Here is a 27,254-nt window from a genome sequence, read left to right as displayed (position 1 = left end):
GTCACTAACGCCCAGCCTTCAGGAGTTTGAAGCTCGTCACAGTCATTCAATCCTTGAATCCTACTCGGAATACCACAGACAAGGTTTAGACTTTCCGGATTCTCATGAATGCCGCCATCAGTTCTAGCTTATACCACGGAGATTCTGATTAAGGAATCTAAGAGATACTCATTCAATCGTATATAGAACGGAGGTGGTTGTCAGGCACACGTTCATGATTTGAGGAAGGTGATGAATGTCACAGATCATCACCTTCATCACGGTTAAGCACGAATGAACATCTTAGATAGGAACAAGCGTTTTTGAATGGAAAACAGAAATACTTGCATTAATTCATCGAGACACAGCAGAGCTCCTCACTCCCAACAATGGGGTTTAGAGACTCATGCCGTCAGAGAATACAAAGTTTAGATCTGAAATATCATGAGATACAAAATAAGTCTCTAAAAGTTGTTTAAATACTAAACTAGTAGCCTAGGTTTACAAAAATTGGATAAACTATGATGGATGATGCAGAGATCCACTTCTGGGGCCCACTTGGTGTGTGCTGGGGCCCACTTGGTGTGTGCTGGGGCCCACTTGGTGTGTGCTGGGGCTGAGACTTAAGCAATTCACGTGCAGAGGCCATTTGTGGAGTTGAACGCCAGTTTTTGTGCCAGTTTGGGCGTTCAACTCCAGTTTTTGATCCTTTTCTGGTGCTGGACGCCAGAATTGGGCAGAGGACTGGCGTTGAACGCCAGTTTACGTCGTCTATTCTTGTGCAAAGTATGAACTATTATATATTGTTGGAAAGCCCTGGATGTCTACTTTCCAACGCAATTGGAAGCACGCCATTTCGAGTTTTGTAGCTCCAGAAAATCCACTTTGAGTGCAAGGAGGTCAGAATCCAACAGCATCAGCAGTCCTTTTTCAGCCTGAATCAGATTTTTGCTCAGCTCCTTCAATTTCAGCCAGAAAAATACCTGAAATTACAGAAAAACACACAACTCATAGTAAAGTCCAAAAATATGAATTTTTCCTAAAAACTAATAGAAATAGACTAAAAACTAACTAAAACATACTCTAAACTATATGAAATTATCCCCAAAAAGCGTATAAAATATCCGCTCATCACAACACCAAACTTAAACTGTTGCTTGTCCTCAAGCAACTAGACAAATAAAATAGAAGACTAATAGGTTGAGAAGCAATAATATCTCAGAGTTTTTGATTGAAGCTCAGATCCTAATTAGATGAGCGGGACTAGTAGCTTTTTGCTTCTGAACAGTTTTGGCATCTCACTTTATCCATTGAAGCTCAGAGTGATTGGCATCTATAGGAACTCAGAATTCAGATAGTGTTATTGATTCTCCTAGTTTAGTGTGATGATTCTTGAACACAGCTTCTTTATGAGTCTTGGCCGTGGCCCTAAGCACTTTGTTTTCCAGTATTACTACCGGATACATAAATGCCACAGACACATAACTGGGTGAACCTTTTCAGATTGTGACTCAGCTTTGCTAAAGTCCCCAATTAGAGGTGTCCAGAGTTCTTAAGCACGCTCTTCTTTTTGCTTTGGACCTTGACTTTAACCGCTCAGTCTCAAGTTTTCACTTGACACCTGCACGCCACAAGCACATGGTCAGGGACAGCTTGGTTCAGCCGCTTAGACCAGGATTTTAGTCCTTTAGGCCCTCCTATCCACTGATGCTCAAAGCCTTGGGATCCTTTTTTAATTGCCCTTGCCTTTTGGTTTTAAGGGTTATTGGCTTTTTCTGCTTGCTTTTTTTTTTTTTTCTGCAAGCTTTGTTCTTTGCTGCTTTTTCTTGCTTCAAGAATCATTTTTATGATTTTTCAGATTATCAATAACATGTCTCATGTTCATCATTCTTTCAAGAGCCAACATATTTAACAGTCTTAAACAACAAATTCAAAAGACATATGCACTGTTCAAGCATTCATTCAGAAGACAGAAAGCATTGCCACCACATTTAACCAATTAGAATTTATTTTATTTAAACTCGAAATTTTATTACTTCTTATTCAAAAGATCTACTATTTTATTCATGTTTAATGATGATGAGAAAAATAAACTATAGCTTAATTGGAGATAAAATCAAATAGATACTAATTACTATTATATGACTTCTAAGGTAGACTTTTTATAAGGACACTGTCACAGAGTTAAGGCAGAAATTGGAAATTAACAACCTTTATTCTGGGGGTATGGGGGTTCCTCTAATCCTTGGGAGGCTTGGTATTACAGAAGACTTCTGGCGCTTCAGTTCCCTTAAGTCACGTCCCTGCTCCTCTTGTTCTTTAAACATATGGGTCAGCATTTGACTGTGTTCCTTCTGTTGTTTTATTATTTGCTCCATAGCTTCCTGTATCTTGGTGACAGACGTCTCAAGATATTCCCAATATTCCGCTTGAGGAATCTCTGGGAGGAATTCCTGTGCTCTCTTCTTGATATGCTCCTCCTGTGCTCGTTGTCTCTCCATTGATGCTTTGGTGATTGACTTTTCAATTAGGATATATTCAGTTATTCCCATCTTGACTCCAGCGTCCTTGCAGAGCAGAGAAATCACGCTTGGATAAGCCAACCTGGCCTCTCTTGAATTTTTGTTAGCAATCTTATAGAGCTCTGTTGAAATCAGCTGATGAACCTCCACTTCCTTTCCCATCATGATGCAATGAATCATCACTGCTCTTTTAACTGTGACTTCAGAACGGTTGCTGGTGGGCAACAGAGAACGCCCAATGAAGTCCAGCCATCTTCTGGCAACTGGTTTGAGATCCTCCCTCTTGAGTTGATTTGGGACGCCCTTTGTGTTGGTGGTCCACCTGGCTCCAGGGATACATATGTCCTCTAGAATCTTATCCAGGCCAATGTCTGCTTTCATCATCCTCCTGTTGAAGGAGTCTGGATCATCCTTTAGCTGAGGTAGCTTTAATATCTCTCTGATCTTGTCAGGGGTGGTATGAACAATTTTTCCCCTGACCATGGTCCAAAATTCGTAGCAGGCAGTTCCAGATAGTCTTTGCTTGTCAGTCTGCCACATATTAGCATAGAACTCCTGGACCATGTTCCTTCCTACTTTCGTTTCAGGATTAGCTAAGACTTCCCAATTCCTGGTTCGAATTTGCTCCTGGATCTCCGGATATTCATCTTCTTTCAGATCGAATCTCACTTCCGGGATCACTGATCTCAGACCCATTACTTTAAGATAATGGTCTGAATGTTCTTTAGATAAGAACTTCCCTTGATTCCAAAGTAATTTTGGAACGCTCTCTTTCTTGCCTCTTGGAGTGGATTGTTTTCCTTTGAGAGCCATAATCTTAGTAGTGATCTCGGATAAACACACCAAACTTAGAGGTTTGCTTGTCCTCAAGCAAAAGAAAAGAAAGGAGAGGGATAGAAGGAGATTGAGTAGCACTTGTTGATGAAGGAGGGGGGAGGCCGAACCCAATTTAAAGGGGTGGGGGGGGTGGGTTTTCGAAAAATTGGAAAAGATAAGATAAAAAGATTGAGTTGAAAAAGATAAGATAGAAGATAGAGTTTAATTTTGAAAAGATATGATAGATTTTTGAAAAAGATAACTCTGAATTTTGAAAAAGATAATATGGATATTTGAAAAAGATATGGATTAGTTGAAAAGATTTTTGAGTGAAAAAGATAGATTTGTTTTCAGAAAAGATTTTGAAAAGAGTTGGATTGAATTTGGAAAGATGGATTTTTAGAAATTAAGGATTTTAGAAATCAGGGTTCTTGATATGTTCATGTAAAAATCATGCATTGAAGCATAAAATTTGAAATTAAAATGGAAATACATGTGGGATTACTGGATTTGGCTCATCCCTGTCCTCCTGGCGTTTGAACGCCCAAACACTGCCTGTTTTGGGCGTTCAGCGCCCATATGCTGATCTCCTGGGCGTTCAGCGCCCAGTTGCTGCCATTCCTGGCGTTCAACGCCCAGTGGGTGGCCATTTCTGGCGTTGAACGCCCAATTGCTGCCATTACTGGCGTTCAGCGCCCAGTGGATGCCCATTTTGGGCGCTGAACGCCCAAAATGCCCCTTTACTGGCGTTTTCTTGCCATTGAGCTTCCAATCTCTGTTTTGTGTGCAAATTCCTTCTGTAACCCTGTAAACTTATGCAATTGATCTTTTACCTTAGTGTCAGTAAACTTTATATAAACAAATAAAAAAGAAAAATAGGGCAAAATGCTTAGAGGATTAGTGCCCCATGGCTGGGTTGCCTCCCAGAAAGCGCTTCTTTATTGTCTTTAGCTGGACCTTGCTGAGCTTTTAATCTAGCTTCAGCCTTGAGCATTCTTGCTCAATGTTGCCTTCAAGATAATGCTTGATTCTTTGTCCATTGACAATGAACTTCTTATCAGAATCAATATCTTGAAGCTCCACGTAACCATATGGTGACACACTTGTAATCACGTATGGTCCCCTCCACCGGGATTTCAGTTTCCCGGGGAATAGCCTGAGTCTAGAGTTAAACAACAGGACCTTCTGTCCTGGTTCAAAGATTCTAGATGACAGCTTTCTGTCATGCCATTTTTTTTATTTTTCTTTATAAAGCTTGGCATTTTCGAAAGCTGTGGATCTGAATTCCTCTAGCTAATTTAGCTGGAGCAATCGTTTTTCTCCTGCTAATTTGGCATCAAAGTTTAGGAATCTGGTTGCCCAGTAGGCCTTATGTTCCAGTTCCACGGGCAAGTGGCATGCCTTACCATACACGAGTTGGTATGGAGAGGTCCCTATAGGGGTCTTGAATGCTGTTCTGTAAGCCCACAGAGCATCATCCAAGTTCCTTGCCCAATCCTTTCTACGGGTATTTACTGTCCGTTCCAGGATTCTCTTTAATTCTCTGTTAGAGACTTCAGCTTGCCCATTGGTTTGTGGATGATATGGTGTGGCCACTTTGTGGCGAATTCCATACCTAACCATGGCAGAGTAAAGCTGTTTATTGCAGAAGTGAGTGCCCCCATCACTGATTAACACTCTAGGGACACCAAACCTGCTAAAGATATGTTTCTGGAGGAACTTCAGCACTGTTTTAGTATCATTAGTGGGCGTGGCAATAGCTTCAACCCATTTTGATACATAGTCAACTGCCACCAGAATATAAGTGTTTGAATATGATGGCGGAAAAGGTCCCATGAAGTCAATTCCCCATACGTCAAACAACTCAATTTCCAAGATTCCTTGTTGAGGCATGGCGTAACCATGAGGCAGATTACCAGCTCTTTGGCAACTGTCACAATTACGTACAAATTCTCGGGAATCTTTATAGAGTGTGGGCCAATAGAAGCCACATTGGAGGACCTTGGTGGCTGTTCGCTCACCTCCGAAATGGCCTCCATATTGAGATCCGTGGCAATGCCATAGGATCCTCTGTGCTTCCTCTCTGGGGACACACCTACGGATAATTCCGTCTGCACATCTCTTAAAGAGATAGGGTTCATCCCACAAGTAGTACTTTGCATCAGTGACTAATTTCTTCTTTTGTATTCTATTGTACTCCTTGGGTATGAACCGTGCAGCTTTATAGTTTGCAATATCGGCAAACCATGGTGCTTCCTGAATGGCAAATAGATGCTCATCAGGGAACGTCTCAGAGATCTCAAGAAAGGGGAGGGACGTCCCTTCCACTGGCTCTATCCGGGACAGATGATCAGCCACTTGGTTCTCTGTCCCTTTTCTGTCTCTTATTTCTATATCAAACTCTTGCAGAAGCAATACCCATCTGATGAGCCTGGGTTTTGAATCCTGCTTTGTGAGTAGATATTTAAGAGCAGCATGGTCAGTATACACAATCACTTTTGATCCTACTAAGTATGATCTGAACTTGTCAATGGCGTAAACCACTGCAAGTAGTTCTTTTTCTGTGGTTGTGTAATTTTTCTGGGCATCATTTAGAACGCGACTGGCATAATAAATGACATGCAGAAGCTTGTCATGCCTCTGTCCCAATACTGCACCAATGGCATGATCACTGGCATCACACATTAACTCAAATGGCAATGTCCAGTCTGGTGCAGAAATGACTGGTGCTGTGACCAGCTTAGCTTTCAGTGTTTCAAACGCCTGCAGGCATGCTGTGTCAAACACAAATGGCGTGTCAGCAGCTAGCAGATTGCTTAGAGGTTTTGCAATTTTTGAAAAATCCTTTATAAACCTCCTATAGAATCCTGCATGCCCCAGAAAGCTTCTGATTGCCTTAACATTGGCAGGTGGTGGTAATTTTTCAATTACCTCTATTTTTGCTTGATCCACCTCTATTCCCTTGTTTGAGATTTTATGCCCAAGAACAATTCCTTCAGTCACCATGAAGTGACACTTTTCCCAGTTTAAAACTAGGTTGGTTTCTTGGCATCTTTTCAGAACAAGTTTCAGGTGATCAAGACAGGAGCTGAATGAGTCTCCATATACTGAGAAGTCATCCATGAAGACTTCCAGAAATTTTTCCACCATGTCAGAGAAAATAGAGAGCATGCATCTCTGGAAGGTTGCAGGCGCATTACATAGCCCAAATGGCATCCTTCTATAAGCAAACACTCCAGATGGACATGTGAATGCTGTTTTCTCTTGATCCTGGGGATCCACTGCAATCTGGTTATAGCCTGAATAGCCATCCAAAAAGCAGTAATAAGCATGACCTGCTAGTCTCTCTAGCATCTGGTCTATGAATGGTAAAGGAAAATGATCCTTTCTGGTGGCTGTATTGAGCCTTCTGTAGTCAATACACATGCGCCACCCTGTAACTGTTCTTGTAGGAACCAGTTCATTTTTTTCATTATGAATTACTGTCATGCCTCCCTTTTTTGGGACGACTTGAACAGGGCTCACCTAGGGGCTATCAGAAATGGGATAAATAATCCCAGCCTCTAGTAATTTGGTGACCTCTTTCTGCACCACTTCCTTCATGGCTGGATTTAGCCGCCTCTGTGGTTGAACCACTGGTTTGGCATTATCCTCCAATAGGATTTTGTGCATGCATCTAGCTGGGCTTATGCCCTTAAGGTCACCTATGGACCACCCAAGAGCTGTCTTGTGTGTCCTTAGCACTTGAATAAGTGCTTCCTCTTCCTGTGAATTTAAAGCAGAGCTTATGATCACTGGAAAAGTGTCACCTTCTCCTAGAAATGCATATTTCAAGGATGGTGGTAGTGGCTTGAGCTCGGGTTTAGGAGGTTTTTCCTCTTTCAGAAGAAAGTTCAGAGGCTCTTTCATGTCCTCTGAATCCTCCAAATCAGGCTGAACATCTTTAAAGATGTCTTCCAACTCTGATTCGAGACTCTCAGCCATGTTGATCTCTTCTACCAAAGAGTCAATGAGATCAACTTTCATGCAGTCTGTTGATGTGTCTGGATGCTGCATGGCTTTGACAGCGTTCAACTTGAACTCATCATCGTTGACTCTCAGGGTTATTTCCCCCTGTTGGACGTCAATGAGGGATCGTCCAGTTGCTAGGAAGGGTCTTCCTAGAATGAGAGTAGCACTCTTGTGCTCCTCCATTTCCAGCACAACAAAGTCAGTGGGAAAGGTGAATGGCCCAACTCTGACAATCATGTCCTCAATCACGCCTGATGGGTATTTAGTGGAACCATCAGCAAGTTGGAGACATATCCGGGTTGGTTTAACTTCTTCAGTTAAGCCAAGCTTTCTGATAGTGGATGCAGGTATCAGGTTGATGCTTGCCCCAAGATCGCATAAAGCTGTCTTGGTGCAATCACCTTCTAATATGCATGGTATCAGAAAACTCCCAGGGTCTTTAAGCTTTTCAGGAAAGCTTTTCAGAATGACTGCACTGCATTCATCAGTGAGGAGAACTCTTTCTGTTTCTCTCCACTCCTTTTTATGACTCAAGATCTCTTTCATGAACTTGGCATAAGAAGGTATTTGCTCAAGTGCCTCTGCAAATGGAATCTTTATTTCAAGAGTCCTTAGATAATCTGCAAAGCGAGCAAATTGCTTATCCTGCTCCTCTTTCCGGAGTTTTTGAGGATAAGGTATCTTGGCTTTATATTCCTCAACCTTAGTGGTTAAAGAAGCCTTTTTAGAGGGGTTGTTGTCAGCACTTGTGTGTGTCTGATCCCTCACTGGCAATTGAATGCCAGAGTCAGAAGCTGGAGTGACGTTAGACGCCAGCTCACTGTCTGTTCCTGGCGCCTGAACGCCAGAAATGTGCCCCTGTTGGGCGTTCAACGCTGGATTCTGCCCCATTTGGGCGTTCAACGCCAGATTCTTGCCCATTTCTGGCGTTGAACGCCAATCCTGCCTTGTTTCTGGCGCTGAACGCCAGTTTTGGGCATGGTCTGGGCGTTCAGCGCCAGCCTTCCACCCATTTTCTGGCGTTTTAGTGCCAGAATTATTTTTCCCTGGGCTCTTACTGTCCTCAGGTGAATCTTTGGTGGGTGTTGCTCATTTCTTGAATTTTTGATGCCTTGAGGTGGGGTATTTAATGTTTTCCCACTTCTTAATTGAACTGCTTGGCATTCTTCTGCTATTTGCCTTGATAGCTGCTGCTTTGTTTGCTTAAACTGTTCGTCCATATGTATATTATCTATCCTTGTCTCCTGTAGCCTGTCCTTGAATTCAGCTAGCTGCTTTGTTAGAAAATCCAATTGCTGATTGAATTCAGCAGCTTGTTTTACAGTACTGAATTCAGCAATTACTGTTTTAACCTCTTCATTCATGGAAGGGTTGCTGCTTAGATACAGATGCTGATTCCTGGCAACTGTATCAATGAGCTCTTGAGCCTCTTCAATTGTCTTTCTCATATGGATAGATCCACCAGCTGAGTAATCTAGAGACATCTGAGCTCCTTCTGCAAGCCCATAGTAGAAGATGTCTAACTGAACCCATTCTGAAAACATTTCAGAGGGGCATTTTTGTAGCATCTCTCTGTATCTCTCCCAGGCATCATAAAGAGATTCATTATCTCCTTGTTTAAAGCCTTGGATGTCCAGCCTTAGCTGTGTCATCCTTTTTGGAGGAAAATACTGATTCAGGAATTTTTCTATCAGCTGTTTCCATGTTCTTATGCTGGCCTTAGGTTGGTTATTTAACCACCTCTTAGCTTGATCTTTTACAGCAAATGGAAACAGTAATAGTCTGTAGACATCCTGATCTATTTCCTTATCATGTACTGTGTCAGCAATTTGTAAAAATTGTGCCAGAAACTCTGTAGGTTCTTCCTGTGGAAGACCAGAATACTGGCAACTTTGCTGCACCATGATAATGAGCTGAGGATTCAACTCAAAGCTACTAACTCCAATGGAGGGTACGCATATGCTACTCCCATATGAAGCAGTAGAGGGGTTAGAATATGACCCCAGAGTCCTCCTGGACTGTTCATTTCCACTTATGTCCATGATGGATATATGGATATAACTTGGACTGATTTATCTTTTTATTTATTTTATTTTATAAGAAGTAAATACTTAAATAAAATAAAATAACTAAAAAGAATTTGAATTTTGAAAATAAAATTTTTTTTTTCGTAAAAGAAAATAAAAATTAATTAGTTAAAAAGGAATTTTTTTGAAAAAGAGGGAAGATATTTTCGAAAATTAGAGAGAGAGAGTTAGTTAGGTAGTTTTGAAAAAGTTAAGAAACAAACAAAAAGTTAGTTGGTTAGTTGAAACAAATTTTGAAAAGATAAGAAGTTAGGAAGTTAGAAGAGATATTTTGAAAAGATATTTTTGAATTTAGTGAGGAGAGAGAAAAACAATAAGATAGTATAAGATTTAAAATTTTTAGATCTAATGCTCCTTGTTTTTGAAAATTTTGGAGGGAAAACGCCAAGGAACACCAAACTTAAAAATTTTAAGATCAAGATATAAGGAAACTCAAGAACACTTTGAAGACTCACAAGAACACAAGAACATGAAGGAAGAACACCAAACTTAAAATTTTTAGAAAACCAAACCAAAATTTTCGAAAATCAAAGGGAAATCAACAAGAAAACACCAAACTTAAAGTTTGGCACAAGATTTAATAGAAAAAAAATATTTTTGAAAAAGAAGGTTTTGAAAAGAGTATAAAAGATTCTAACCCAATTACCAAGAACACAGATTAACGCTCTAGCCAAATGAGTTATGGAATTTTCGAAAATTTTAAGAAAGATTATTTTTGAAAACACCAAACTTAAAGTTTGGCACAGGATTTAACAGAAAAATTATTTCTTTGAAAAAGGTTTTAAAAAATTATGATAGCCAATTACCATGAACATAAACACCACGTTCTAATTAACTGAGCTATAAATTTAAAGTGTTTTAACAAGGGATAAATAATAAAAGACTCTAAACCAAAAAGAGAAAATTTTTCCTAATCTAAGCAACAAATTAAACCGTTAGTTGTCCAAACACGAACAATCCCCGGCAACGGCGCCAAAAACTTGGTGCACGAATTGTGAATTACACTTTTCACAACGCGTACCACTAACCAGCAAGTGCACTGGGTCGTCCAAGTAATACCTTACGTGAGTAAGGGTCGAATCCCACGGAGATTGTTGGTTTGAAGCAATCTATGGTTATCTTGTAAATCTTAGTCAGGAAGTCAATTATGTTTATCAATTGAATTGTGAATAACCAGTAGAGCATAAATTAAAGGTTACTTGTTGTGCAGTAATGGAGAATATGTTGGAGTTTTGGAGATGCTTTGTCTTCTGAATCTCTGCTTTCCTCTGTCTTCTGATTCATGCACGCACGTCCCCCTATGGCAAGCTGTGTGTTGGTGGATCACCGTTGTCAATGGCTACCTTCCATCCTTCCAGTGAAAACTACGCTCACGCGCTCTGTCACAGCACGGCTAATCACCGGTTGGTTCTCGATTCGGTTGGAATAGGATTTACTATCCTTTTGCGTCTGTCACTAACGCCCAGCCTTCAGGAGTTTGAAGCTCGTCACAGTCATTCAATCCTTGAATCCTACTCGGAATACCACAGACAAGGTTTAGACTTTCCGGATTCTCATGAATGCCGCCATCAGTTCTAGCTTATACCACGGAGATTCTGATTAAGGAATCTAAGAGATACTCATTCAATCGTATATAGAACGGAGGTGGTTGTCAGGCACACGTTCATGATTTGAGGAAGGTGATGAATGTCACAGATCATCACCTTCATCACGGTTAAGCACGAATGAACATCTTAGATAGGAACAAGCGTTTTTGAATGGAAAACAGAAATACTTGCATTAATTCATCGAGACACAGCAGAGCTCCTCACCCCCAACAATGGGGTTTAGAGACTCATGCCGTCAGAGAATACAAAGTTTAGATCTGAAATGTCATGAGATACAAAATAAGTCTCTAAAAGTTGTTTAAATACTAAACTAGTAGCCTAGGTTTACAAAAATTGGATAAACTATGATGGATGATGCAGAGATCCACTTATGGGGCCCACTTGGTGTGTGCTGGGGCTGAAACTTAAGCAATTCACGTGCAGAGGCCATTTGTGGAGTTGAACGCCAGTTTTTGTGCCAGTTTGGGCGTTCAACTCCAGTTTTTTATCCTTTTCTGGCGCTGGACGCCAGAATTGGGCAGAGGACTGGCGTTGAACGCCAGTTTACGTCATCTATTCTTGTGCAAAGTATGGACTATTATATATTGCTGGAAAGCCCTGGATGTCTACTTTCCAACGCAATTGGAAGCACGCCATTTCGAGTTCTGTAGCTCTAGAAAATCCACTTTGAGTGCAGGGAGGTCAGAATCCAACAGCATCAGCAGTCCTTTTTCAGCCTGAATCAGATTTTTGCTCAGCTCCTTCAATTTCAGCCAGAAAAATACCTGAAATTACAGAAAAACACACAACTCATAGTAAAGTCCAGAAATATGAATTTTTCCTAAAAACTAATAGAAATAGACTAAAAACTAACTAAAACATACTCTAAACTATATGAAATTATCCCCAAAAAGCGTATAAAATATCCGCTCATCAAGAGGCTCAACTTTCTGGAAAATCTATGGGGGCTGCATCCGCTTATGGACGCGTGCATGTATAGCGTGCGCGCGCGCCCTTCGCCCTTTTTTTTTGAAGCATAAACACAGAATTTAACACTCTATTAACCTATAAACATCCTAAAGCAACAAAAATTTAAATTTAACAAAAATCTTTAAGTTTTTAAAAATTTTTTCAAAAACAAACTAAACACAACTTGCACTTCAAGTAACCTGCTTTAACAACAATATAAACTAACGAAAACACACTACAGCAACCTATCAATCAAAACAAAATGTAGAAGGGTATGGAAAAGAAGAAAACTACCTATAATGGTAACTCAAATCACTTATTAAGTATATATACAAGAGAATGGAAAGAGTTTACCATGGTGCGGTGTCTCCCACCTAGAACTTTTAGTTTAAGTCCTTAAGTTGGACATTTGGGAAGCTCTTTGTCATGGTGGCTTATGCTTGTACTCATCCTTGAGTCTCCAAGGACCATTGTGCCTCAAATGGTTGACAGAAGTTCCAACCAAATTCACCATGCTTGGGCAAAGTTCTACCCAAGATATGAGCTCCCATGGTTGGTCTACATGCTTCGCTCTGGGATCCCATATCTTGTTCTCACACCCATCTTCTAGTTGATTGTCAAGATTCTTCCATCCGGATGGTTGATACATAGAATTCTCTTGAGTACAACAAGTCTTCTTCCTAGACCCATGTAAAGTAGCATTCATTCGATCATAGTCCTTATACTTTGAGGTTTTGACCTTGATGAGTCTAATTCCAAACCTCCAACCACTACACAACTTCCTTTAACTCTTAATTCCACAAAGAGCTCTAAGCTGACCATCCTTTTCAATTAAACCATATTCAAGTGAGAAAGTAAAGCTTAGGGATAAGAATTTTATCCACTTGAATGTAGTGTTGGATGGTGACTTGGGGAGGGAGACCTCCCCACACTTAGACAATGCGAGGTCAATTCTTTAGGCTCTTCTTTAGTTGTTTCCACCTCTTCGCAAGCTTCTTCAATTTCAACCATTTTCCCTTTATCACTTGGCTTGGTGTTGTCTTCAAGAGCTTCAATTTCTCGCCCAATGAGAGGTGATTCAATTTTTTATAAGAATTCATTGATGAATGAATCCAGCTGTTGATCAACCTCTTCATATTCTTCAATTTCGATATACACCAATTCAACTTTTTTTCCTTGGTAGCTCTTTTCTGATTCACTCTCTTTATCATTGCTCACCAAGGGTATGGAAGGTTGTGCATATTCTTCTATAATTTCAACTTCATGTCCAATGGGAGAGGATTCCATTGTAGAGAGAAATTCACCCATGATTGAATCCATCTCTTGATAAGCCTCTTCCAAGTCTCCAACGATGAATGCCTTGGAGGTTGCGCACCCTCATCAACATCAATATCAAGCTTCTTGGAAGAGTGCTCCATGATGCTACGTTCCCTTGGACTTTCAACATCTCCTAAATCTTCAACCACTTCTTCCTTTTCTTCAATGATCATAGGCTCCTCCAATTGTTCTAACACAAAGTGGCATCCCTCATTTTCTACCGGAGTTTTCAATCTCTCTTTCATGCTATGATCTTCAATTGATTCTTCACATATAGCCATGGAAGTACCTTGAGTGTTCAAGCATTGGTAGGCTAAATTATGCACTACCTTGGTCAAGTTAGTTACAAACTCTAAGGTGTTCCTTTGAATATCCGCTTGTCCTTGAAGTAGCAAGGTGAGAGAATCATCTATTGGGGCTTGGGGTGGATAAGAGGGTTCATCATTTTGGAGAGAGGGTTCATAGTATGAAGGTGGTTCTTCTTGGTAAGGGTATGGAGATGGTGTGCATTGAGGTGGTTCTTCATAGTAGTCATGATATGATTGTGGTGGTTCTAAAGGTTCTTGCTCATAATGGTTATGAGAATATGGCATGGGTGATTGGTCATATGATGGATATGAATCATAGGAAGGTGTTTAGTAATGAGAGGCTTGTGAGAATGATTGAGGTTCATGTTGAGGATGAGAGTTATAGGCATATGATGGTGGTAATTGATTTTCATAAAAAGATTCACCATAGCCATTGAATTGACATGCATTAGGATGGTGATTATACCTATAAGTATCCGGAGGTTGTTGCCAATAGGAGTGATCAATTCCTTGAAGCTCCTCCCATCTTTATTGGTTCCATCCATAATGAATGTCATCATTGAAGTTCATATTTCCTACAACACAATTAGAACCAAACTCATAGCCAAAGTGAGAATTCATGGTGACAAGAGAAAATGAAAACAAAATCAAATAAGAAGCAAGAAAATTGAATCCTAAAACTATCAAGAACTAACAAGGAAGCAAAAATGCAAACCTATTTACAATATTCACATATATACAATAACCAATAACACAACACCATTGTAATTCCCCGACAACGGCGCCATTTTGATGATTGGACTTTTGTGTGATCTAGAATTCACAATTGAAATCTTGTTGTAAGTATAGTTTCTAAACCAACAATAGTCCTTTCATACAAAAGATTGTTTGTCACAAGTAAAAAACCCCTAAATTTATAAACCGAAGTATCGAACCTCGGGTCGTTCTCCCTAGGAATTACAATGAAGTGTCTTATTATTGGTTATGAGTTATGTTTGGGGTTTTTGATAAGAAACATGAAAAGTAAATGACAATGAAAATAAACTAACAACTAGAAGGCTCTTAGCAAGGTTGTGAGAATTAGAAGTCCTATCCTAGTTATCCTCCTCAATTGTGACCACAATTATCCTAGCAAGGTTAGGAGAATGTAAAGGGTAATGTCAATATTAGTTAGAGAGATATAGATTGCTTTTGGAAAAGGGAGAAAAATACATGATGTGGGACCATGATTACATGTGAGATAGTTCTTCGGTTAAAGTTAAGGAAGAAGGAATTTATGATCATCAAGTTGGACTTCTAAAAAGCTTATGACAAGGTTAAATAGAGCTTTGTAGATATTGTACTTATGATAAAGAATGTGTTTGCACAACATTGATGTCATTATTGATAAATTGGTCGCCAATAAAACCTTTTAAGATAGAAAAGGAATTAAGGCAAGGGGACTTTCTATCATATTTTTTTGTCCTTGTAGTAGATGTTTTACATAGGATGATAGGGGAGGAATTAAGGAACATGCGCATATCTTCATTTCTTGTAGGGCGACATAATATAGAGTTATCTTGTCTTCACTTTGCGGATGACACTATTTTATTATATCCACCTAGGAAAGGACTATCAGTAATTATAGAAGACAACTTCGATGATTTGAGCTAATGTCTAAATTGAACATTAACTTTGACAAGTCCAATTTGATTCTGGTAAACTATGAGCCAGAGTGGGTAAATTGAATGTGTAGACTATTGGGATGTAAGCAGGAAGCACTACAGAATGAAATATCTTGGGATTCTTTTAGGTGAAAATTGAAGGTTGGTGAAAATATGGAAGTCGGTAATACATAATGTGGAGGAGAAGCTCCGCCTATGGAAAACCAAGGTTCTAAATAAAGCTAGAAAAGATTGTTCTTATAAAATTTGTGCTAAATATCTTTTCAATGTACTATCTCAACCTATATAAAATGTCAAATTTGATTGTAGAAAAGTTAATCACTCTACAGAGATGATTCTTTGGAGGGGGGGTGGGAAAGAGGATGGTAAACTTGGGGTTATTTTAATTAAAGAAACCGTTACTCAATTGATGGTAAATGCAATGATATGAAGATGGTTAGGGTTTGGAGATGCTGTATTCTTCTGGATCAATTCAGTCTTACTGTCTTCTTCAACTGTGAATAATTTCTTCTATGGCAGGCTGTATGTGATCAACGCTTTTCTTGAGAGGTCGCCAATGCTCCTCCAGATCTAAACCACAGGGTTAGTGCGGATCCAGTCTGATTGAGGCTGAAGCTCCTGCAGTCCATTCTCCTTAGTGATCCTACTCAAAACGCCATAGACAAGGTCAAATCTTCCATATAAGAAAATATTGCGCCTTTGGTTCTATCTTCTACCACAAAGACTCTAATCTCCCCATACCTCGGCTGAACTGGTGTCTCGAGAAGTCCCCAACGAAGTCGTAGATTAGCCATCTAAGAGATGTATAATCAAGCTAATGGTTCATCATTGTTCGATGAAAGACTCATCTAAACCCATGTAGAATGAGATAACTGATGATTGGACGTTTGTGTGGTCTAGAATTCACAATTGAAATCTCGTTGTAAGTATAGTTTCTAAACCAACAATAGTCCTTTCATACAAAAGATTGTTTGTCACAAGTAACAAACCCCTAAATTTATAAACCGAAGTATTGAACCTCGGGTCGTTCTCCCTAGGAATTACAATGAAGTGTCTTATTATTGGTTATGAGTTATGTTTGGGGTTTTTGATAAGAAACATGAAAAGTAAATGATAATAAAAATAAACTAACAACTAGAAGGCTCTTAGCAAGGTTGTGAGAATTAGAAGTCCTATCCTAGTTATCCTCTTCAATTGTAACCATAATTATCCATTGCTACCACTTAGTTAACCTCTAACTATGAAGGAAGGTCAAGTGGATGAATCAACTTGATTCCACAAGTCCTAGCCAACTCCCAAGGGAAAGACTAGCTTTAATGGTATCCAAATCAATTAGCAACTTCTAATTATCAATCAACAAGGAAATTAGATAACTCAAGCGTCACTAATTACTCTACCATAGCCAAGAGGAACAAAATCTATACTAAAATCCAACCAAGCATTTTATCAAACACTTGGAAGGCATAAAAGTAAAGCAAAGTAAATTGATAACAACAATGAAATCTAACAACTACTTATTGCAAGGAACTAATAACAACAATCAAAGAAAACAAGATCTACATGAATTACCTCAAATTGCATTAAAAGAAAATAGAATGAATAAGAGTAGATCTACAAGTAAAATGGAAGAAAGAAATAACAACAATAGAAGAATGATGAATGTAACAACAAAGATTTGAAAGGTAGAAGAAGATGAAAGCATGAATTGAAACCTAGATCTAAATTATTGAACTAAACCTAATCCTAATTCTAATCCTAGAGAGAAGTGAGAGCTTCTCTCTCTAAAACTAAACTAGACTAGCCTCATGTGTCTTGTGTTAGATCCCCCCTCTCCCCCTTCATTCCTTGGTCTTTTTAGTCTCTTTCCCGCCAAAAACTCAGCTCCAAATGGGGCTGGAAACCCTCCAAAATCGCCAGGCACGTTTTCCTCTTTAAAAATCACGTGTGGTCATCGGCGCGTGCGCGCACAGTGCACGCGCGCACCCCTGGAGAATTTCGCGATCTGCGCGTAAGCGCATAGTGCGCGTGCGCGCCCATGGGGGTTTTCCAAACTTTTGGCTTTTCATGATTTCTCCATTTTGTATGCTTTCCTTTCACTCCTTTGATCTCTTCCTAGCCCTTTTCAACCTGAAATCACTAGCAAACATATCAAGGCATCTAGTGGAATCAAAGGCAAATCAAAATTATCAAATTAAAGGTCTAAAAAGCATATTTTCACATCTAAGCACAAGTATGGAGACAATCACAAAACCATGCTATTTCATTGGATAAATGTAAGGAAAGGTTATCAAAATGCTCTAAATGCAATACAAGATAAACCCTACAAAGAGAGTTTATCAATAACCTTATGCCAGTTCAACGCATTCATAAGGATGAAGAACGAAGATACATCTTAGAATAGAGAATCAAACACGGATTGATGATAAAACAGCAATACTTTATTAATCCATAAAACTCAGCAGAGCTCCTCCCCTCAACCTAGGAGGTTTAGAGACTCATACTGATAGAAAATACAATGTGGAATTCGAAAATATGCTAGAAGTCTCTCGAAAGTGTAAAAGTTCTCAAATAGATACTAAACTAATGACTAAGGATTACATAAGAAGGTAAAACGGTCTTTTAGTGCTAAAATTCACTTCTGGAGCCCACTTGGTGAGTGTTTGGGCTGAGCTTGATTGAGATCCAAGTGCTAGGAGGCCTCTAGGGCATTGAACGTTGGATAGGGGGTCCTTTTTGGGCGTTGGACGCTGGTCTCTTCTCCCTTGGGCGTTAGCCGCCAGAATAGGGTTGGGAGCTGCCTTCAATTCTGAAGTAAAGTATGTACTATTATATATTGCTAGAAAGCCCTAGATGTTATCTTTCCATATCCGTTGAGAAAGCTCTATTTGGATGTCTATAGCTCCAGAAAATCTCTTTCGAGTGCAAGGAGGTCAGATCCTGACAGCATCTGCATTGCTTTCTCTGCCTCTGAATCAGACTTTTGCTCCAACTCCTCAATTTCAGCCAGAAAATACCTGAAATTGCATAAAAACACACAAACTCAAAGTAGAATCCAAAAATGTGAATTTCGCACTAAAACCTATGAAAACTTAATAAAACTTAAACAAAACATGCTAAAAAACATATGAAAATGATTCAAAAAAGCGTATAAAATATCTGCTCATCACAAATACCAAAGGAAATGGATGGTTGGGGGTGAGAGATGCAGTTATTTTGCAATACAGCTCTTTTATTTAAGTGGTGGTAGCATTTTTTTCAAGAAAGATTGCCCACTTTAACAAAAGGTTGTCTGCTCATGTAATATTTTAAACCCTATTTAGATGTTGTCTTCTCAGACCTTACCTACTAGAAAAGATCTATGGATGGACATTTGTCAATTACAAATCAAGGAGTAGTAAGTAAAAGAAGATGATTGAATGTTTGTTTATGAAATTAGGAGATAGAAGGAGAATCTAATTTTAGGAAGATGATTGGATTACCCTTTCCAAGGTTGTTCTCGACTTCAAGCAAAAGAGGATCCGTTGTAAGGAAATGTGAATTTTGGGATGGGATAGAGTGTGTATGAAACTTTCAGTGGAGGATGAAGTTATATAATAAAAATTAGAACTATTGAATAAACTTCATGGGATTTTACAAGAGGCTAAGCTAACAAGAGGGAGAAAGGACACATTCGTGTGAAAGTTTGATAATAAAGGCATTTTACTACTAATTCATTCGTGCAGATTTTGCAGATAGAAATAATACTGAAGGATGTATCAAGTTATAGCTTTACTAGCATTATATAGAGAGGTTTGATTCTCCTATGAGTTAAATTATTTACTTAGTTTGTTTTGGTATGTAGAGTCAATACTAAGGATAGACTGAATAGATTTGGTATTATTCCTCACAATGATATTGTTTGTATTCTATGTAACAAGTATGTGAAAAATGTGCACCACTTATTGTTGCTTATAAGTTTTCATGGCAAGTTTGATGTGCCTAGATTCATGATGCTGGCACTATGAAAAAATATTTTGAAAGTTCGATATCTATGTTAATTAAAAAGGAGGACCGAAAAATGTGATTGATGGACTTTTATTTTGTCATTTAGAGTATTTGACAAAGAAGAAATGAAAGGATATTTAAAAAAAAAAGCATCAAGTATTGCAGAAGCAATTGCCAGATCAATATAATAAAAATACAAAGAGCGGAACTATGTTGATTCCTAGAATTATTGATCGCAATGACAAAGATGATGTAGGGATTGGATTTGGTTTAGTTGTTTTTCTTTTGTACATTTTTACCTTTATTCATGCTCTACTTCGTTGTATTAAGCTCTTTTGTTTCCAAAAAAAAAAAAAAAAATTACAGTACCTAAAATCGCAATAACTATGTACAAGGAAAAAATAGGTATACAAAGTATCAATATATACAAAAAATACCTAATAAAAAAAATGCTAACATATGCATATCCTGATCTACACTTCTACGATGGAATATTTCATAAGCCTTATTTTAATTTTTGTATATATACTACGATATGACTTTTAACTTGAAAGATGCAGAGACAATAATTCTCACATTCATAGTTCCTTTAATCATTACGAAGACTTACTACTTTTGGGTTTCACTTGTTGAACAATCAACTAACAAAGATGGAGTTGCCAGAGTGACTTTCAAAGTAGATGTTGTTGACCCAGTATATTATTACCTTCATGCACCAAATGAACTCACAAAACTCTTCTGTTTTAATTGCTTCTATGCACAAGAATTAACTAGGGGAGCAAGCAAGTACATGAAATTAGATTTACCCAATCAATCCTATAATTGGATCAGAAGTAATAAAAAAATTAGATAAATTCTGATGTGATCCAATTGTAAGAGGATTGAGTGTCGGGTTTGTAAAATCTAAATTTGAACAGATCCAATAATACCCAATTATTATTGTTGTTGTTGTTTGGTCTAGCCATAAAGGAATAATTTATGATTAAAAAAAAAGAAAGAGCAATAGCTTTAAAAAAATATATCAACTTTTACCTAAATTAATTATTAATAATTACATGTAAAAAGAAAAAACAAAAGAGAACAAATTTTGCGTTCTAAATACTAAATACAAGTAGATATGGAAAATGTTATGAAAAATTAAGGATAATAAAAAAAAAGTGAACAAAAAATAAAAAATTAAAAAAAATAAATAGAGTAAAAATAATGAATGGGTGTAACATTAATAAATTAGGTATACAATATATGCAGTACAAATATACTCCTTTTTTTTTTTTCGTAATTTGACCCAATAGCTACAATTGAGGAGGTTCTTATGCTCAAACTTGCCGCTGCAGTGAACACATTATTGGTACTTTATTTTTCTTTCTCGTGAATTCCTTTTGTTTATGAATCGCTGGTTCATACTTGATCGATTCTCAGAATGCTAATTCTCCTGGGATTCAGTGCTCTTGTATTTAGTTAATGGTTCTATTCTTGAAAATATTATATTAATTTTTTAAGCTACCTTTAATAATTTTAAAAATCACAACTAGAAAATGGATTAATACAGACAGATTTATAGACGGATTTGGTCTATATTACAGACGGATTTTTTGTTACCGATGAAATTACCGACGGATTTTGTCCCTCTGTAAAAGCCCCGTCGGAAATTATTTACCGACGGATTTTTTTTCCGTCGAAAAATTACAGACGGACTTTTACCAGTTACCGACGGATTTTCCCTCTGTAAATTTTCTATCCATTTCCCAAAGGCGACGAACTTTCTGACAGATTTTCCGTCTGTAATTACAGACGGATTTTTCGACAGATTTTCTGTCTGTAATTTGAACTTTGGAAAATCATCCCACGTTCTGATTACAGACAGAAAATCCGTCTGTAAATCCGTCACTAAGGTAAAATAGAATTTTTTTTTTATTTTTCTAATTGCAAAATAAACTTGTTTTCATACAAAATAAATATAAAAAAACTCAACTCAACTCATATAAATTATATATTATTTTTTTTCTTCTTTTCAGATATATGAAAAATAGATTATCTATATAATATTTCTTTGCATATAACTCTACTTATTCAATAATATACAGTTATACATCCATATGGAGTGAAAATTACATCCATGTCTCACAAACATTAGTAGAGTTGTATCCTTAGAATTTTCTAAAATTTCTTGAACAATGCAAGCTAAGCTAGAGACCACTCATATGGTAAGTGTAGAACTTTATAGCTATGTACACTTTCTTATGGCTGATATGTACACTCTATTGATTCTACAATGTACACTTTATTGAAGCTGCAATGGCCGCAATGGCAGCAGCTATGCCTGCCACGGATACTGCAGCATGCAACTGAGCATTATGAGTCCTAATTTCTTGCTTTTTCCTCTCCTTTTGATCCTTCAGCCATCTTCCTATTGTCCTTCCTCTCAGCAAACTCCTGTAAAGCTAGTATGCAAAAGTTTACAAAAAGAATAACAAAGAAAAAGAGTAATGAATGATTGAGCTTTTATTTTTAGTATATAATCATGAGGTTGAGTGTAATGTACCCCATTTCTAAACAAGTTTTGACTGGAAAGGAATTCTGGATTGATTGCTTGATGGGGGTAAAAATGAGTCCTGCACATAGTGATTGGTTGTTCCAAATGACATGTGAAGTCAAAAGAATCAATTACTGTATATCTTGATCTTTTGTCAAGAATATATTTGAGCACTGCAACAGATGTGGAGAAAAAGATCAACACAATTTATCAATGATTTATATGATTTGTATGCCATCACGGTGCAGATTTGAAATTAGCTACCTATATGCACTGATCAAAACTCAACAATTTCTGTGTCCCCGTGAGAGCAATATATATGAAAAGTTGAATCCGGCCTATTGTAGCAACATGAGAGGAAATTGAAATAAATACTATGTTGCTTGAAATGGAGACAAATTCAAATATAGAACTTGTCATTCACCTGGATTCTTGGAGAAATTCAGTTCAATAGTTTCACAAGATAAGATGCGAGCAAAAACCAGCTAAATTTTTTGCTGGAACTGTAGGAACCCGAGGTAGCGATCGATCAAGAATAAGTAAAAGCTTGTAAGAAACACACAGAAAGAAGAAAATCCTACATGTAGTACATAAAAGACTACAAAAATTATGTATAGTTGATGAGTGTAGAAAAAAAGTTCATAAAGTTTTTGCCTTATCAAAGGTAAGTTAGTGGCCCACATGACTAATCCTGCTAGCAAAGCTACTTCTCCAGCCACATTTGAGACCCCAACTTTATTCCACAAGCATCTACAATGAAAGCTCTTGCAATGTTAGCCTATATAGTTTATGATTGAAAAAGGACTTTCCATTGAACAAGTTGCTTATTGAATTTACCTCTTAGATTTGATTAGTGTTGTCCCAAAAGATAATGTAGCAAAGTCCATGGGCTGTGAAGAGGACCATTGCAGTGGTCCTAGCTAGATGTGGTACTTGATACTTCCCTCTAAAGTTAGGCCAATGAACTGCAAAAGCAAAGACACTCTTAATACTAGAAAGAACAGAAACATCATGCAAATATTTCCAACAAGGCCTAAGGCCATTACTAAATCTTCCAGCTTGACCTCCCACTTATGCAATTAAATAAGTGACGCAGATGTGACAACTAGGTACCTAACACTGTGGTCATTCACATATTTGTGGAGTCATAAGAAAATTATTATGATTAAATAAGTGAAAAGGGGATAATACCAACCAATGATCAGTAATACCAGAAAAGGCAGAAGCAAGATAGATAAGAATTGCGTGACTGCCAAGAAGAAAAGAACACGTCTAATTGAAGTTCAAATTCATGAAAATGATTGATAAAAATGAAATTGAAATAAGAAGGAAGTACCTTTCGAAACTAGCTAAACGGGACACACCTCATCAGGGGTAGAAAGAGTTATCCTTGTGGTCCTCTATGATCTCAGAAATACCTATGATCTCAGAAAACATCATAGCTATGCCTCAGGAACCACCAGCCTCACCCCTTTATATACAACAAGGAAAGGGCCATAATGGAACAGTAGTAGTACTATTCTTTTTATTAAAGCCTTCAAAGCCTTTACCTGAATCAGTAGAAAGTATTTTTTTTTTTGCCTTTGAAAATAAGATATGAAAATCATGTACCTGCAGTCACCACAAAATCATGGAGACTAGTCACCACAACAAGATTTATTACTTGGCGTACTGAAGGCATTGTTTCAGCAATGCTCGTTAACTTATCAAGCTTTTGGAGAGTGAAATTGCAGATACCAATGTCTCAAACAAGGTTTTCCTTCACAAGCTTCTCCATTTCTCTCCAAACCCCTTCCATGTCAAATTCCAAAACTTCTCCTTCTTTAGGAGGTGTGCTGACACCATCTTTCAACCGAAATGGCCAATGAATCTGCATTATTGTTAATATTATATACTTATACTCTTCTTCATCCCTTAAATTTGATCAAATCACTTGCAACAATAGAAGCTTAATTATTACGAAGTAAAGATCAAGGTAGTCAAGTTGGAGTTCTTGAAGGGTGTTGTTAAGGGCAGGTCTAACCCTTTCAGTGATGTTATTTTCATGTAACATTATAATTAAAAAAGTTTTGGGATTTGTAAAATTTTTGCAATTAATTCAACCAAAGTTTTCTTAATTTGGTCAACACATTCCACATATAAATAACACCTAATGTAATGTAAATAATTTCACTTAATGAAACAAAGTGGTGGAAATTATATATATATATATATATATATACACCATAATTTGGAGGTGACAAAGAGATCCTTCCTATCCACTCCTACTATCATAGCAGATTGAAGTCCATGTCCAACCTGTAAATAGATAGATATTGATGACAACCAAGATCCAATATATGAATGAACTGAAAAATTCGTAGTAGTAATTAACATATATCTTCTTGGACTCCATACTGTGCAGCAGTGTCTATATGTCTATAACCAGCCTGCAAACAAAGGTTAGATCATATAAGACTTAGCTTCACATGAATTCGAACTCTAGCTAAGTGTGATGATTTGGTTTTTAGAAAGAATTTCCAAATTGAAGTTTTAGATGTGATTTATTTAGCTTAGAGATTACATGATCTTAATTCAAATCGTGTAACAGTGATTTGTTCCATAAAAATGTAGTATTGCAATGCAAGATACAAAATTATTTATTGAACCACGATATGTAGCAGAAAAGTTTGGTCAACATTGACTTTTCAATGGCATCATAGTTCTCTTTTGGATATTATCATCAATCACATAATAAAGTAATTGATTGAGTAGTTACATAAAAGGATCTTATTATCTTGTAAATATTAATGTATTAAAAATACAGGGTCAGGTTATCATATAAATTCCATCATGAAATATTTTGGATTTACCTAGAAAACTAATTTCTCGTATCACTTTATAGTGTAAAGTAGTAATTGCATACCTTAAAGATAAACATATAAAAGGATTGGAAAGCATCTTTGCTCTTTAAATCTACAGAATTAGCACGATACCAAAAGATCAAAGCCATGATCCCATGTGCTATGACCTAACAAAATTGAATGATACAATACAATCAGAAAGTCAGAAGAATGTGGCTAATCCCAAAGAGACAACAACAACAATAGAAAGTCAGAAATAGACAAAACAACAAACAGGTAGAATGCATATTCAACAAAGTCCATTCCAAAATATACTCAATCTGATTCAATTCAATGCTCAACAAATTGGAGTTCCTTCACATAAAGCTTGCCATCTCTGTGTCTGTAACAAAACCCTAAATTGTTTTCATAACAGAACAGATACAATGGCAAGAGAATCAATGTTATCGGAAGGGACGACGGAGCCTACCTGAACCAACGGCGACGAGAAGAAAAGGGAGAAGTGGCGACGACGCTGACGAGCTTCAACGAGCAGCGACAGAAAACGGTGTCGAAAGAGTGGCGAAATTAATCGGCGTCGAAGATGAAAGAGAGAGACCGGTGACTGGGTGTGACGGAGAGATTGGGAAACGGGTGTGATGGAGCTTCGGGCAACGGCGGTGCAACGGCGAGAGGTACCGCCGATGAAGGATTTGGAGGGGATGGGTGAGGAGCCCGCGAAGGATGGGGTGTTCTGAGAAATGAAGAGAGGAACGAGAATTAAACTCTTATTCTAATATTTCCGACGGAAAATTTTAAATTACAGACGGATTTTTCGTCTGTAATAATTTAATAAAATATAGCATTTTTGTCTATTTAATTACAGATGGATTTTCTGTCTGTAATCATTTCCAATGAAAAAAATTAATTTTTTCGACGGAATTATCGACGGATTCTCTTTTCCGTCTGTAATTTATGCTAATTCATTTTTTTATTTTCCGACAAAAAATCCCTCTGAAATTCCGTCTGTATTTCCATGGGATAAAATCCGTCGGAAATATCCGTCTGTAATAACTAATTTTCTAGTAGTGAATTCAAAATAATAATTTCTACTATAACTTTAACCATTTTTTACTATAAAACTAACGGAATTATTATTTTCTTGCAATTCTTCCCACCATCACGTGTCAATAACGATGGAACAAATTAATTTAAACAAGATAAAAACACAAAAAGTTAAATATTATATTTCAGAGAAAGAGAGAGAGAGATTTCCAAAATTTGAGTGATACCATATAGGCACAAAATCTCTTTAATAAACAAATCTAATATGATATGTGGAAAGCATCATTTATCTTATGACAACATATAAAATGAATAATTTTTTAGCATCTGTCAACAACCACCATAACAAAATTTTTTTGTCATTGTATCCTAGATAATCCCAAGATGAAGTCCATGCTAACATCTTTTTATGGAGCTATTAAAATAGATAATGGCTTGTATAAACTAGTGTTTTGATTTCTACTTTACTAATGTGACAAATACAACATTTATGAATGTAATGAGTGACATCTCGCTTGAATTTTGGGTAATAGAATTTCTCTTTATGAGGGTCAATGTTTTGTCCCTCCTAATGTGTCTAGCTAATCCTCCATTATGAATTTTCCAAATAATTGATTGGTACAATGAAAATGAAAAATTCATAGTTGGTTTCCCTTGAAAAGTTAGCCTTCTTGAATGAAAAAACCACGATATAGTTGTTAAAAACAGTACTTCTAGATTTCTAAAAGATCTTGATCTTCCTTATATAACTTTTTTATAACTTCAAAACCAACAACATTAAACTTTAGGGTGGAAAGGAGAACATGTCATCGTCTTAAGGAATCAACAACCTTATTTTGAATGTTGGATTTATACTTGAGAAAAAATGAAAATAATTATAGGAAGTCACTCAAAGCTGCATGGTATTGATTCGAATTTTGTTGAGAAACAAGATATTTAAAAACCTCTTGATTAGTATACAAGATGAATTTTAAAGCAACAAGTAATGACTATGATGGGTTAATGCTCGCACAACTGCATAAAATTCTTTATCATAGCTAGAATACTTCATTTTAGCATTATAAAACTTTTCGCTAAAGAAAGCAATTGGTCGACCTTTTTGGGAAAGTACAGCACCAATTTTAACATTTAAAGCATCCCAATCAACTTCAAATATTGAATCAAAGTTGGAAAGTTCAAGTAGAAAATCTAAAGAAATCCTTTCTTTCAATGCCTCAAGACTCTATTACGCCTTAGTACTCTAAAGGCATCATGCTTAAAATATTAGTAGGTGGGAAGCAGCAATGGAGCTAAAATTCTTAATGAATCACCAATATTATGAAGTTAATTATGGAAGTTCTATATGCCCTGCAATGTTCTCGGAGTAGGCCAATTAACAATAGCATCAATTTGCTATAGTCTACCTTAATGCCTTGACTTATAACAATATATCCCAAAACCACAACTTTATTCAGTAAGAAGTTACACATTACTTAAGATTAGCATATAGCTTTTGCTCTCGAAGCACTCCAAATACTTAGCGTGGATGTGCTAGATGTTCATTATGGTCCTTAGTAGATATTAAATGTCATCAAAATAAATAACAACAAAT

Source organism: Arachis ipaensis, chromosome B7 (assembly GCF_059453495.1).
Source record: "Arachis ipaensis isolate K30076 ecotype BB chromosome B7, ASM5945349v1, whole genome shotgun sequence".
Classification (NCBI taxonomy): domain Eukaryota; kingdom Viridiplantae; phylum Streptophyta; class Magnoliopsida; order Fabales; family Fabaceae; genus Arachis; species Arachis ipaensis.
This window is presented reverse-complemented; position numbering follows the sequence as displayed.